The 13,334-nt window shown below is 34.8% G+C and overlaps 1 pseudogene; it reads right to left on the minus strand.

Annotated features, from left to right (window-relative positions):
* Nucleotides 1-5,892: 5,892 nt before the first annotated feature.
* On the minus strand, nucleotides 5,893-7,068 carry LOC150017134 (heterogeneous nuclear ribonucleoprotein H3 pseudogene; annotated as a pseudogene).
* Between the last annotated feature and the right edge of the window lie 6,266 nt (nucleotides 7,069-13,334).

The raw sequence follows: 13,334 nt of genomic DNA on the forward strand, positions 1-13,334 counted from the left end.
AGGTTAAGGGGAAGAAATTCTATTAATTTTCAGGTGTCTACTGGTCTGCAATCCAAAATTGCATTAGCCCCTACCTTGGTTAGAGATGGCTTACAGTTTGAGGATTCCAAACAAGTTTGGTCATTTTTTTTAAATCACTTATAGATATACTGACAGTGAAAAGTACTAAGAAATGGAGAAACACTAACTGAAAACTCATCATCCATGTTTAAGCATATTTTTAAAGTAAGATAAATTTAAAAACAAATCATTACACAGAAATAATAAAAAATGTATTTTTGTACTGTATGGATTTATAAGGCTAATACTTATTTAAATCATATAGTTTTAATTCCATGTGTTGAGGACATCAAATACATGCCCATAGCAAAGAACACAAACCAAGTAATAGGAAAATAAAATGGACTAAATATGCCTGAAACATCTTCAAAATTCTATATAATCATATACATATAAATTAGCCTAAAAGGAGCATTATGTTTTGCTGACAAGCTAATAATAGTTCTCACTGTTAACTGGGGTTATAAAACCACTTTAATAAGTGATAGAAATAGGTATAAGCAGGTAAAAATCTTTTGGAAAAGAAGAGTTTTATTGATCTATGTACCCACATAAATTAAAATTATACTTTATTTTTGTTTTCAAATAGTTTCTTAAGAAAATTATTCAACTGGAGCATTCTTAGGTGACTATGAATATTTGTGGATGTCTCAAAGGCTATTCCTCTGGACATGCAAGAGCCCCGTAGAGAATTCCAACTCAAGTGGAACTGAATAATTGACTTGTCCAAGAATGCACGTATATAGGTTACCTAGCGCTCCACATCCTCACAGCTGCATTAGACAGCCAGAAAGTGAAGCCGAGACAAGGAAAAGGGTTTGAGGTGCCTCGGAAGGTGACAGCCCCTTGGACCTCAACCCACAAACCTCACACTTCAGCCCACTACACAACATCCCTAGAAATTTGTTCAAACTCTAAAGATCTCCTCCTCAAAACACTAAACTCAACCTGGCAAATTGTGCCTCCAAGGCCCAAAACTCTCAGCCCCCAGCCCCCAGCCCCCATTAATAACTCTGCAGATATACAATAAATAGGAAGCTTTTGCTTGAAAGTACTTAACACAAATGGGAAGATTCAACATATGATGGCCAAAATGTAGCTCTTTTGATGCCTAAATTAACTTTTGCGTGCAACATTAGAAAAAGCTCTAAAACTAAAATGGAATGAATGGAAAGTTTAACTTGATTGGAAATTAGAAGCTCCTAGGAGGAGCACCAGTTAATGACACTCAGAATAGAAAACCAGAAAAGCCACTCTCAGGCAGAGAGGATCCAGTGACTGCAGACATCCCTTTGACTAGAACACAATCAAAGAATCTACCGAAGGGCTTTTCCAACTTTCTCCAGAACCCTGAAAAAGTCACAAAAGAATTTATTTAAACTTTGAACATACGATTCTGGTTATTCTGACCTATTCCAATTAATATACCTATGGGTTTCTGAGAGCAATACAACAGAATTAGTAACTAGAGTCTGGACGGAAATTTCTGTAGGGGAGTGTGTTTTTATTGTGGAAAGTCAAGTCACCTTAAGAAGGGTTGTAGCAACTGAAATGGGATTTAGAAAGAGAACAGAAACAGGAACATGCATAATGTTGCTCTGAGGACTGTGAAAGGGTGTTTCCCCTTCTCCTTACTAATAGCTTAGGAGAAACTGAGATTATTATAAAAGAGAAGTTACTGAGACCCTTGTAGATAGTGGGGCTACTTTATCTGTTTTTAACCACACCCAACTGAGTTGCCTTCTCCCTCAGAGTGAAGTTTCAAATGGTAGAAATAAAAACATTATTCAATATATATGTGTGTGTGTGTGTGTGTATATATACACATTGAATATAGAGCATGTTTGATTCAACATTTTCATAATGATATAATTATACAATATAAAAAGGTTGTTTTTAACTGCAAAATATAAAAACAGTAATTAAAAAGAACGTATGTACCCATATGTTCATTACAGCATTATTACAATAGCCAAGAAAAGAAAACATTAATAGATGAATGGATAAAGAAGATGTCATATATCTATATCTATATCCATATCTATGTCTACGTCTATATCTATATCTATGTCTATATCTATATCTATAGCTATATCTATCTAGCCAGAAGGTATCCAACCATGTAATATGAAAAATAGAGACATTTGTTGAAGAAGATACAAGATACAAGAAAAATTGTATATAGGACAATGATGCCTCAGTCCCCTTCAAAGTAGGCATCTTGGGACCTTATACAGTTCTCCCAGTCACCATCAGCTGCCCTACCATATTTTCTTAAATCTCATTGATGGTATCAAAATCTCCTTCCTTTCAAAAGTGGTTTTAGTTATGGGAAAATATAGAAGTCACAGGGGGCCAAATATGGGCTGTAGGGGGGCTGAGTCACCTGGGTGATTTGATGTTTCAGCAAAAAACTCTACAGGAGATGTGATGCAGGAGTGCACTTGTTGTGTTAAAGCTGCCAATCAACCACCCGTGGTCCATGGCTGTGGCCTTCTGTATCATCCAAATACTTTCCACTGAGGAATGTTCAAACTTAACGTGAAATTCAATGCAGATTTGTTGCTCTACTTGCTCAGTGATTTTTGACATGAAGACCACACAGTACACACATGCTCACTCTACAATGTCCACAGCCCCCACTGACTAGTACAATGAAGTCATCATTGCTCACACATGCACATTCCAGTCCACTCTCCTTGGCTGCCAGGCTACACTGATATCACATGAACTGTTCTCATTATATTTACAATGGCTGGACTTCCTCTGGACAGGCTCTGTCACAGATGAAATATTGCCATTTGTGACAACATGGTTGGATCTTGAGGGTACAACACTAAGTGAATTAAGTGAGAAGAGAAATGAGGTGAGAGGAGGGCAAAATAGGTAAAGAGGTTCAAATATCAGGTGACAATGGACACTCGACCTTGACAATGAGCATGCAATAGAGTATACAGATACCAAATTATAATCATGGATATCCAAAATTTACATAATGTTATTAACCAGTATTAACTCAATAAAGAAAAAAGAACACGTATAGAAACAGTATACAAGTATCTAAATGTTCAAGAACAGAAAATATTAAGATATATTAGAGTACATCCATATAATCAACTATGATGTAGCAAATAATAAGAGTTTGAAGATATTTCAAGAAAAAGAAAATATTGGCAAGATAATCATCACTGAGAATGTAGAATAAAAATTGCTTTAAAAAATATGGTCTCAAATGTGTAAAAAAAAATTAGAACCTCTTTTAAAACAAAATCAAAAGGAGTCGAAATGTTCTAATAGTAACTATCTCTAACTTGTGAGAATGTGTGAGTGTTCAAGTTTTCTATCTGTGACATTTTACTTTAAAAAATAAGGGCACGAACATATTGTACTTTTAGGTTTAACAAATAAAGACAAGCCCATTAAAAATGGTTCATTGTCTATCATTTTGTTTCAGAATGGCCCATTATCTAAACCAAATATCAAAGGTTCAAGTATGGTACTTTTAAACATTATACAAACAGCAAGACATGAAATTTTATCAAAGTTATTCAACTCAAGAGACATCATTCCATAAAATGTAAACACAAAATGACATAAATAACATAATATTTCTAAACGTATCATTATAAACATTCTAAGTGAAGTTTATAAAACATAAACTAAATCTATAAACTGCAGATTCTATAATTCATTGGTATGTCAGATGTGCTGATTCACAAGCATTCTCCCCTCTCAACTCAAGTTGCATAACCTAAGATCAGGGTGAGTGAGCTCTTACTGTTTCTAAGACAAAGAGTTGATTATAAAGAAAGAATATATCAGACTCCATGATTAAGTCAACCATGTATATCTGGTGAAGCACAGGACAATTTTCTTCTCATATAACAAAAGATATATTGATATTGTGTTTATATTGTATCAGTGCTTTTAGCCACAGCTAACTGCGGCATAGCACTAATTATGTTTCTTTCCTTCAATGTATTCTATACCTAATTTGGAAATGTAAACAACCTAAAAATTAGAATGGCAAATGATATATCCAGGTAAAGAGTTTTATAATAATTTGCATATATATATATATATATATATATGTATGTATACATATGTGTGTGTGTATATACATATATATATATATATATATATATATATAATTTATTTCTCTCTTCTTTAGGACTCAATCATTAGAGAATAATAAAGCCTATAAGGTAAGCCAGGTGTCTTTTGCATGTTTACCAGTCATTGAAATCTTTGTAGAAATGTGAGTAGCGATGATACTAATGAATATACTTGAAGAAGGAAATATTGACATAGAGGGCAGATATAAGAAAAAGAATGTAAACAAGAAACACAAAAGATGACTTTCATTTATTCATCTTTTGAAATAAGATTTTGAGATTCTGGATAAAAGGGATATAGAAAAGTGGGGTCACTATTGTAAAAGAAGTGATAGAAAAAGGTCAAAAGATAGACTTTTCCGGAGAAGAAAGGAGTGGATTTCTAGCATATGTATATTTTAAAAGCTCCTTTTATCTTCTCTGTACCTGGGAGAGCTTTTCAAATGTCTCAAACAGCTGCCTGGATGCACTTACCTGGTAACAGGTGGACGGAATTAGGCATCTGTCTCAGAATGTCACTGCATATTATGTTTCCAATATGTTCCTTTAGTCTTAGCAAGTCAGCTGCAATGAGGGTGCAAAACAAACACATTTTAGTCTGTCTCTGATTAAACTAATGATAAACCAATAACTGCTGTTAGAAGAAGGAGGGGAAAAAAAGCACTGAAGTTCAGTTTGTCAGGGTGATTCTATATCCTGTTAAAGATTTTCACTCCCATTAAGATTTTAATTAAAACAAAGATTAAGCCATATGTCCTTTTAGTCATTGTTATTTTCATTTGCATATGCTGATCTCATATATAGGAAAACTGCTCTGAATCCATAGAGTGGGTGGTACTTAGCAATTCAGAGGAAATACAGATCCATAGTCAAATGATTTATATGGAACTAATCTTCCAGAAACTGAAATGTTGTTGTGATCGATTTTGCCCTTCTGTTACATAAAGGTGCTCTCTTTAAAAATCCCCTGCCTAACCACTTCTCACCAAAGCAGATGAGATGGAAAAATATGTGGTCTTACTAGTAGAATGTTTCAATTGCTTGTTTCTTCATCATCCATCCATCCATCCATCCATCCATCCATCCACGCAATAAGTAGGGAGAGCATATGCGTTTGATATTCTGTTCCAAAAACTGACAAAGTAAGTGGTTGGGGATGGAAAATAAATAAAACACAAAAGACTAAAGGACTTTCTGTCTTGATGACTACTTTTATTGCAAAGTGGACAATGCAATGTGATAAGAGCTATGGCAGAAGGACATTATCTCGTTTCCTGAGACCTGCAGGAGAGGGAGTGAAGTCTCTCACAGACCAAATAAAGTGTCTTATATTTTCATTTCAATAATATTGTTGATATCTCTCATGTTCTGCATGAACATAGGCTGATAAAACTATGAAACCGAACAAAGTTTGGGTTTTCTGGTTGACTGGGGAAAATCTGCTTTGTGTTCTATGAACCAAACATGGAAGCCATCTCTCAAGAGATTAAGAAAAGAAATGTCATGTTCCTCTCAACTCTGCAGGCACAACCTATGTCAATTCAGTACCGACATTCCTGTACCTCCAGTTATAAATCATAAACTTAAAAGATATGAACACATGTATGAATGCGTATATTCATGTACCTATGTCTATATTTAAATGTATTTGCAACATATTTATATATCTAGATATATATGATAAAGCATTAATAGTCCCTGAGTATCTTTTTTTTAATATAAAAATTTATTTTTAAGTCAAAATATGCAACAAATAAACCTACAGAAAACAGATTTTCCCACCACAATCTGTTGAAAACACATTCCTTCAGTCATTATAAAGTTCTTAAAATACAAAAGAAATGAAATCTGTAAGAAAGTCTAGTAGACCAGATGCTGTTGTCAGGGCTATTATGTTGGTGGCTATGCTCTAGTACATTCCACGCCATCCACCTCCACTCATGCCACCTTGCCCATAGTAACCTCCACTGCCTCCACCACCACGACCATATCCACCCAAGCCATCAGGAGTCCCATATCCTCCACTGTAATTGTTCCCCACTCCCATTCTTCCAACAGATCCATAACCTCCCTGATTATCCATTCCATCTCTGCCGTAGCCTCCCATTCCAGAGCCTCCCATTCCAGATCCACCTCCAGGAGTGGAATTTAAGAAGAGTTCAATGTATCGAAGTTGCATGTTATTCTTATCTTTAGACATGGCAGCTACTGCATCTTCATGTGTCACAAACTCTACATCTGCTTCTCCTGTTGCTCTGCCATCAGCTCCAATATCAATATGCACTCGTATTGGATTTAGTGGTGAGAAGAAATTAGCAATGTCATTTTCAGTTGCACGAAAAGGCAATCCTCTCATATGTACAAAATGGCCACCATGAAAACCTGAACTTGCATCACCAGCTCCACCATAGCCATGCCCTCCCATACCTCTTCCATCTCTCATTCTGTCATCAAAGCCATCATCTCCATAGCCATAATTATTATAGCCACCATAGTCATCAAAACCTCCATAACTTCCACGCCCAGCTCCATAATAACCCCCTCTTCCTCCTATTGGTCTATCATATGGTCCTGGTCGCTGGCCCAGCAATCTTCTCGGTGGATCATAAAATCCTTTGATTTCACTCCTGCTACTTCTGAAGATCTCAATATACCTGTGCCCTATTCTTTCCTTGTGTTTCCCCAGAGCATTTTCTGCTATCTCCTTTGAAGCAAACTGCACGAAGGCCTCCCCTGCGCTTCTCCCATTTGGCACGATTTCCAACCCTTGAAAGAACTGAACTATTTCTTCTTTGCTGCAACCAAATGGCAATCCACGAAGTCGTACTGCCCCATCACTAACGTCATTTGGACCATTATGTTTCATAACCCAATCCATCTCAATACTGTTTGATTTAAATGCCCCTTTTACTTCAGATACCCTGTCAAACGACAGCAGCGGCGAGTCCGAGCCTTGCGGGGTCCGGTCGAGAGGAAGAAGTTGCTCGCCTAGTGCAGTGCTCCCCACAACGGTCCTTCCAACCGTCTCCGGCGGAGGTACCCGCTTAGGGAGCTGCGCAGCAGAGCGAATGCCTTGGGGGGATGGGAGAGAGCTAGCGAGGAATCCCCCACTGAGTATCTTAAAGCATGATTTTAAAATGCTAAGCTTGGATCAAGAAGAATTATTAGTTAAACTATCTTTAAATAACTAAATTGGTATTTTCTTCTTGTAATTAACAGTAATAGCCTTCCTCACTTGTGTTGCTTTATTAATAGAAAGCACATGTTTTTTTATGTAATACAACTGTGTAAACATTTCTTACAAAAACATGTGCTCTCACAATTTCCTTTATTTACATATCCATGTGACAAAATAGGACAAAAGGTGAAAACCTGTTAACACTATCATAGACCCTAGAGAATGTGATTATGTTCCCTCGTGAAAATATAACATAAAAACATTTTTCACGTTTGCTGAATGAGAAGTAAACAAATCCCTTTCTGTTTAGACATCTATGTTTTCCTGTATTGATGCAATCTGAACTGCTGTCCTTGGTGCTATGCAAACTTTAATTTAGTATGACCTTCAGCAGGTCTGCTTTTAAATCTGTAAAAATGCCACCTATAGAATCACTTACTAAAAGACCTCTGCATGGGGAAAAAATAGCCACTCGCATTCAGGATAAACGGGGCAAACAAATACACAGAGATGGCTACTGTATTTCAAAGACCATATAGGCACTAAAACATTGGTAATACCTTATCACCAAGAAAATCTAGTGGCACGTAACAGGAATTTTACCATTTATATATTAGTCAATTTGCCAAATGTTTTGTATGATTTGTCTCATGCTTAAAGAAATGGGATCTCATTGGCTGGTTATTACCCTCACGTTTCATAATCAAGAGAAATGTCTCTTTCCCAACAGGCATCTTAATGCAATTTGTTGAAAGACTCGAAAAGGAAAAATATCCCCCAAAATTAAGTATTCAGTGAAACAATTTTAGAAACACACAGTAAAGAGAACTATATGTTAATTTCTATTTGAAGATTTATTTATTAATCTTTACTTTTAACCATGACCTATAATCTAATTACTGTTCTCTGCTTCTCACCATTTACTTGATAGCAACATTGAATTCAGTTTGTTTAATTCACTTTAAATCACTTTAATCCCCCAAACAGCCATTTAGTTTAATTATTTGTCTTTAATGGTCATCTCCCCCCTTGCTTATTTTTATTACTTCTTTTTTTCTTTTTTTTCCTCATTGCTTCCCCCCACCCTGCCCACCCCTCTCCCCCAGTCAATCCCTGCCTTGTTGTCTATGTCATGGGTCATTTACACATGTTATTTGACTAGACCCTTCCCCTTTTTACCCCCCTTCTTTCCCTCCTTATTATTACTTCTTTTTAAGAGCGAGCTCAGAAGAACACCTTTTCTGAAACTGCATCTTAAATTTTACTTAAATAGTCCTCTTAAATACTCTCATAATGTCAAATGTAACCTTATATTTAACAAACTGAATTATAATTATTAGCTTGCCTGAGCTTTCTGACAACATGGATTGTTATTTATTCTTCTCAGCATGAAGTAAGAATTTATTGAATAAATTAATTTCCCCATTTCAGATTCTATATTTTTTATTAACCATCAATTAATACATAAAACTGTTAGAAAAAAATCTACCTACATTCAAAGGAAAAGGCTACCTTTCAATATCTGAAAGAAAAGACTGAACTATATTACTTGATATCTAAGGAGAGTTGGTAGTCTGTATATGGTAGTCTTTCTTAATGAAGCAAAAAAAATGATCTTATATAAAGTTATTGGAGTTAAAGAGTTGGTGATCTTTCAGAAGCAGAAGTGTGGTTCCTGGGGTGAGCTGTGGCTAATAAGTTGACTTTTATAAGCATGGGCTGCCACTAATTAGTGACCTTTGGGAAGCACGGTTATGTGAAGTTGTCACTGACTAATTAGGATACAAAATCAGTAAAAATTGATTCTGATTATTACCTTTTGTTATGGTCCAAGAGCATCCAGGCTTTTCCTTTTTTGAGTGTATGACTGTTTCACTTTCGCTATTTTTTTGTCTTTTCTCATATCCTTGCACCTGTTCAAGAAAATTAGAATATGTCTTTTTAGTGCTCCAGTAAGAGGACATTCTTATCTACCCACTAGCACAAGTTCCCCATGGCATCAAAGTGGGCAATACGAATTCTACTTTGCTATGTATATTTAAAAGCAGCATCACTAAATTATGTAAAATATAAATACTGATTTATTCACAGCTAATTAAGGTAACTTTTCCCATTATATCCTTTTACATAGTTAGGTTTTATTATTTCATGCGCATTTCTGTTGTTTTTATGCCCAACAGAAATCTCTTTTTTAATGTGGCTCAAAGTTTTTAGGTCCCCTACAGTAGGACGTCAGGTCCCTCACTCCTACTTTGCATTCCTATACACTCCATAACAGATGCACCTCTCCAGTAACTCACGTGTCTCACTCCCTTCAAAAGTCCGTCGAAGAGGTAACTTTGTGGAGAGGTTTTCTTAAGCTAAGACAACTCAATCTATTTCTTTATTTACATAGTCCATTAGCTTTTAATCAGCATATTACCATTGCACTAAATGTTCTTTCTTTCGTAAGCCTGTGCTCACTACCCCAAAAGACTGCTAATATTCTAAGACCACATATCGCTTTATGGAAAAGCACTAGGAAAAATACTTTTAAGCTCTTGACTATGTTTTATTCATCTTGAGCAGTATATATGCTTTTTATATATAAGTATACTAGACACAAAAAGAAGACTGTTACATATTTAATATTTATAACATATAATAATATATTATTATATATTAAATATGCATGCATATTTATATACTCATACCCATGTATATACTAGTAATGTAAGATATGAAGTAAAATAAAATATCACAAAATCTGAATCTTTCTTTCATAGGAATAAGCTAAATTGCGACATGAAGAATGTTGGTACCTCACTGCCACCAAAAGTTACATAACTGTAATGCTAAACATTTGGTATAGAGAGAAAAAAATGAAGTAGAGATAGTGATCTTAGAAATCATGCTGTAATTGAAAACTTTTAAGAATTCCAGTATTGCCATTTGGGATTATAAATTCAAGATACATTGCAATTTATGAAATCTAATTTATTGTCCTCAAATCAAGGTCCCTTAGTTGTGGGATTTGGAACAAATAAGTAAAATAACAACCTTTAAGTGGAACATATAATCTTATGTTTTCCTATTTTTGCATCATTTTTTTAACAAAAGCCTACTTTTTATGCATAAGATCTAAGCTGGACACTTTTTTCTCTGCCAGTCAAGATTTAGAAGGCTGTTTAAGACTTAGATAATCAAAATATTGAAAGCATCATCCAAAATGTAACAAACACATTTTCATAAAACAGATTTAGCCCACTTAATGAAGCAAGAATTACAAAGCAAAAATTTAAAGGCTATAGTAATTCATAAAATCTGTTACATAATTCATCTAAGTACTTAACAGAAATATGTGAAATCTTTCATGATTTAATTTTCTTTCAAAGCAGAATATATATTTTTAAATTTGTTAACATATTTGCCATAAAAAAATTACCTAGGAGATTTAGAAAAAAATTTAGGGCTTCAGATCAAGATGGTTACAGAAGAAGCTCCTGAATTTTCAGTTTTCATGGATGCACTGAGGAGTTCACAACTACATACAGAGAAATTCCCTCTGAAAAAAAATCTAGAAAATAGTTGAGTCACTCATGCATCAGGCAACTGAGAAAATACCTACATCATAATGATTAGGAAAACAGTCACTCTAAACATTACCCTTGATACAGTGACATATAATTGAGACAGGGCTCCAACTCTCATCTCTTCCCCTGAGGACCAAATGGTTTAAACTTCACCTCTACTATCTCAGCTTTTAAGCCCGATACCCACAGAATGGGCTCCAAATTAATGAGACTTGCATTCAGGAGTACCACAGAATCATAGCAAACTAAGAAGCCATTGCTAACAGGAGTGTTAGCCCCCATCATGGTTCAGCACAAAGGGAGAAGGAAAAATGTCCATCTTCCAGTCTTTCCTGAAGAAGTTTTGACATAATACTTCCCCAAATACTGCTTGCAGGTCTAGTTTTGAATCAGCCTGCATCTAGTTGTTGACCTCCATCTTCTCCTTTGGGATACTGACAAGTTTTGGCACACCCTGAATTACTGGGAGCCACTAAGGAAAAGATGGTATCTTGGACAATCGCTGAAGTTTGAAAAGCAGCCAGGAGCTTGGACCAATATGATTGACAAGGTTCACCTACACAAGACTAGTCTGTCAACACTGAAAGAGGTGACTTTTATTGAAAGTAAGGAAACCAACATAAAGGGTCAAGAAGAATGAAGAAAGGAGGAAATGTTCAAAACAAAAGAACAATAAATCTCTAGAAAGCAATCATAAAGAAATGGATACACATGATTTATCTGATCCTTAAATATGCTCAACCAGCTCAAGTGAGAATTTCAACAAAGAAATGGAAAAATATTTTAAAAGTACCAAACAGAAATTAAAGAGCTAAAAATTATTGTAACTGAATTTAAAAATTCAGTAGAGTTCAGTATTTGTCTAGATTAAGCAGAAGATTGGCAAACTTTAGAAAAGGGTAATGGAATTAATCCATTCAGAGAAGCAAAAAGAAAAAAAGGATAAAAGGTTAAAGATAGCTTAAGGGCCTTATGATACACCATCAATGCCCAATATACACTTTATAAGGGTCCCAGAATGGAAGCAGAAGACAAAGAGTTAGGGGCAGAAAGCTTATTCAATAATAATAATAATAATAATAATAATAATAATAATAATAATAATAAATATCCAAAAATTTCCTAACTTGGGGAAAGAAATATATATATCTGTCTAGGAAGCACAAAGGGTACAAAATAAGATGAGTACAAATGGACCCATCTTAGTAAGACACATTATAATTAAATTGTCAAAAGTTAAAGAGAAAACGAGAAATTTAACAGTACAAGAAAACCCCCATAAGACATTTTTTTTTTTTTTTTTTAGCAGAAATCTTGCAGGCCAGAAGGGAGTGGAATGATATATTCAAAGTGCTGAAAGGAAAACAAACAACAACAAGAAAAACCTCCCAAACAAGAATACTCTAATTGGCAGAACTGACTCAGTATTGAAGGAACATTCAAAGTTTTCTAAAAAACAAAACCTAAAGAGCTCATTACAAAACCAGCCTTACAAGAAATGTTTAAAGGAGTTTTTGAAGCTGAAATTAAAGGATGATAATTAGTAACAGGAAAACAAGGGAAAGTATAAAAGTCACTGGCAAAGGTAATTATAAGTCAAGTTCAGAATACTTTAATATTGTAATGGTGGTAATTAAGTTATAATTTTAAAAGACCAATGTATTAAAATAACTGCAATAATTTGTTAATGTATACCTAATGTAAAAAAAATTAAGTTGTGACATCAAAACTATAAAATGTGTAGGAAGGAAGGTAAAAATATAGTGCTCTAGAATGTGTTCAAAGTGAAAATGTTATTAACTTAAATAGGCTGCTATAAATGCAAGATGTTTACAGAAAGTGTCATGGTAACCACGAAGCAAAAACCTATAGTAGAAACACAAAAGAGAAAGAGAAAGATATCAAAACACACTACTACAGAAAGTAATCAAATCACAAAGGAGGCGAGCAAGAAATAATTAAAGAAAAAACTGTAAAACATCCAGAAAATAATTAACAAATAGCAATAGTTAGTCTATATTTATCAATGATTACTTTAAATGTAAATACACTCAATTTTTTAATGAAAACCATAGAGTTACTTAATGGATTCAAAATGAAAACTAAACAAAATAAGACCTGACTATATACTATATACAAGAGACTCACTTCAGCTTCAGGAACACACATAGTCTGAAGGCAAAGACATGCAAAATAATAATAATAAAAACAAATGGAAACCAAATGAAATCAAGAGTAGCTAGAAGTCGTCGTCGTCGTCGGCAGCCGTCCGTCTCGAGAGACGATGGTGTAGCTTCTTAAGAGTCTATCTGCACCGCCGAGAATGGCTGTGCAGTCCGACTCGGGAGTGACATGGTAGTATCTGTCTCCTCCCGTGTTGAATCGACATCTTGCGATGACGCTGAAGCT

Source organism: Furipterus horrens, unplaced genomic scaffold (assembly GCF_987537825.1).
Source record: "Furipterus horrens unplaced genomic scaffold, mFurHor1.1.pri manual_scaffold_3, whole genome shotgun sequence".
NCBI classification, from domain to species: Eukaryota; Metazoa; Chordata; class Mammalia; order Chiroptera; family Furipteridae; genus Furipterus; species Furipterus horrens.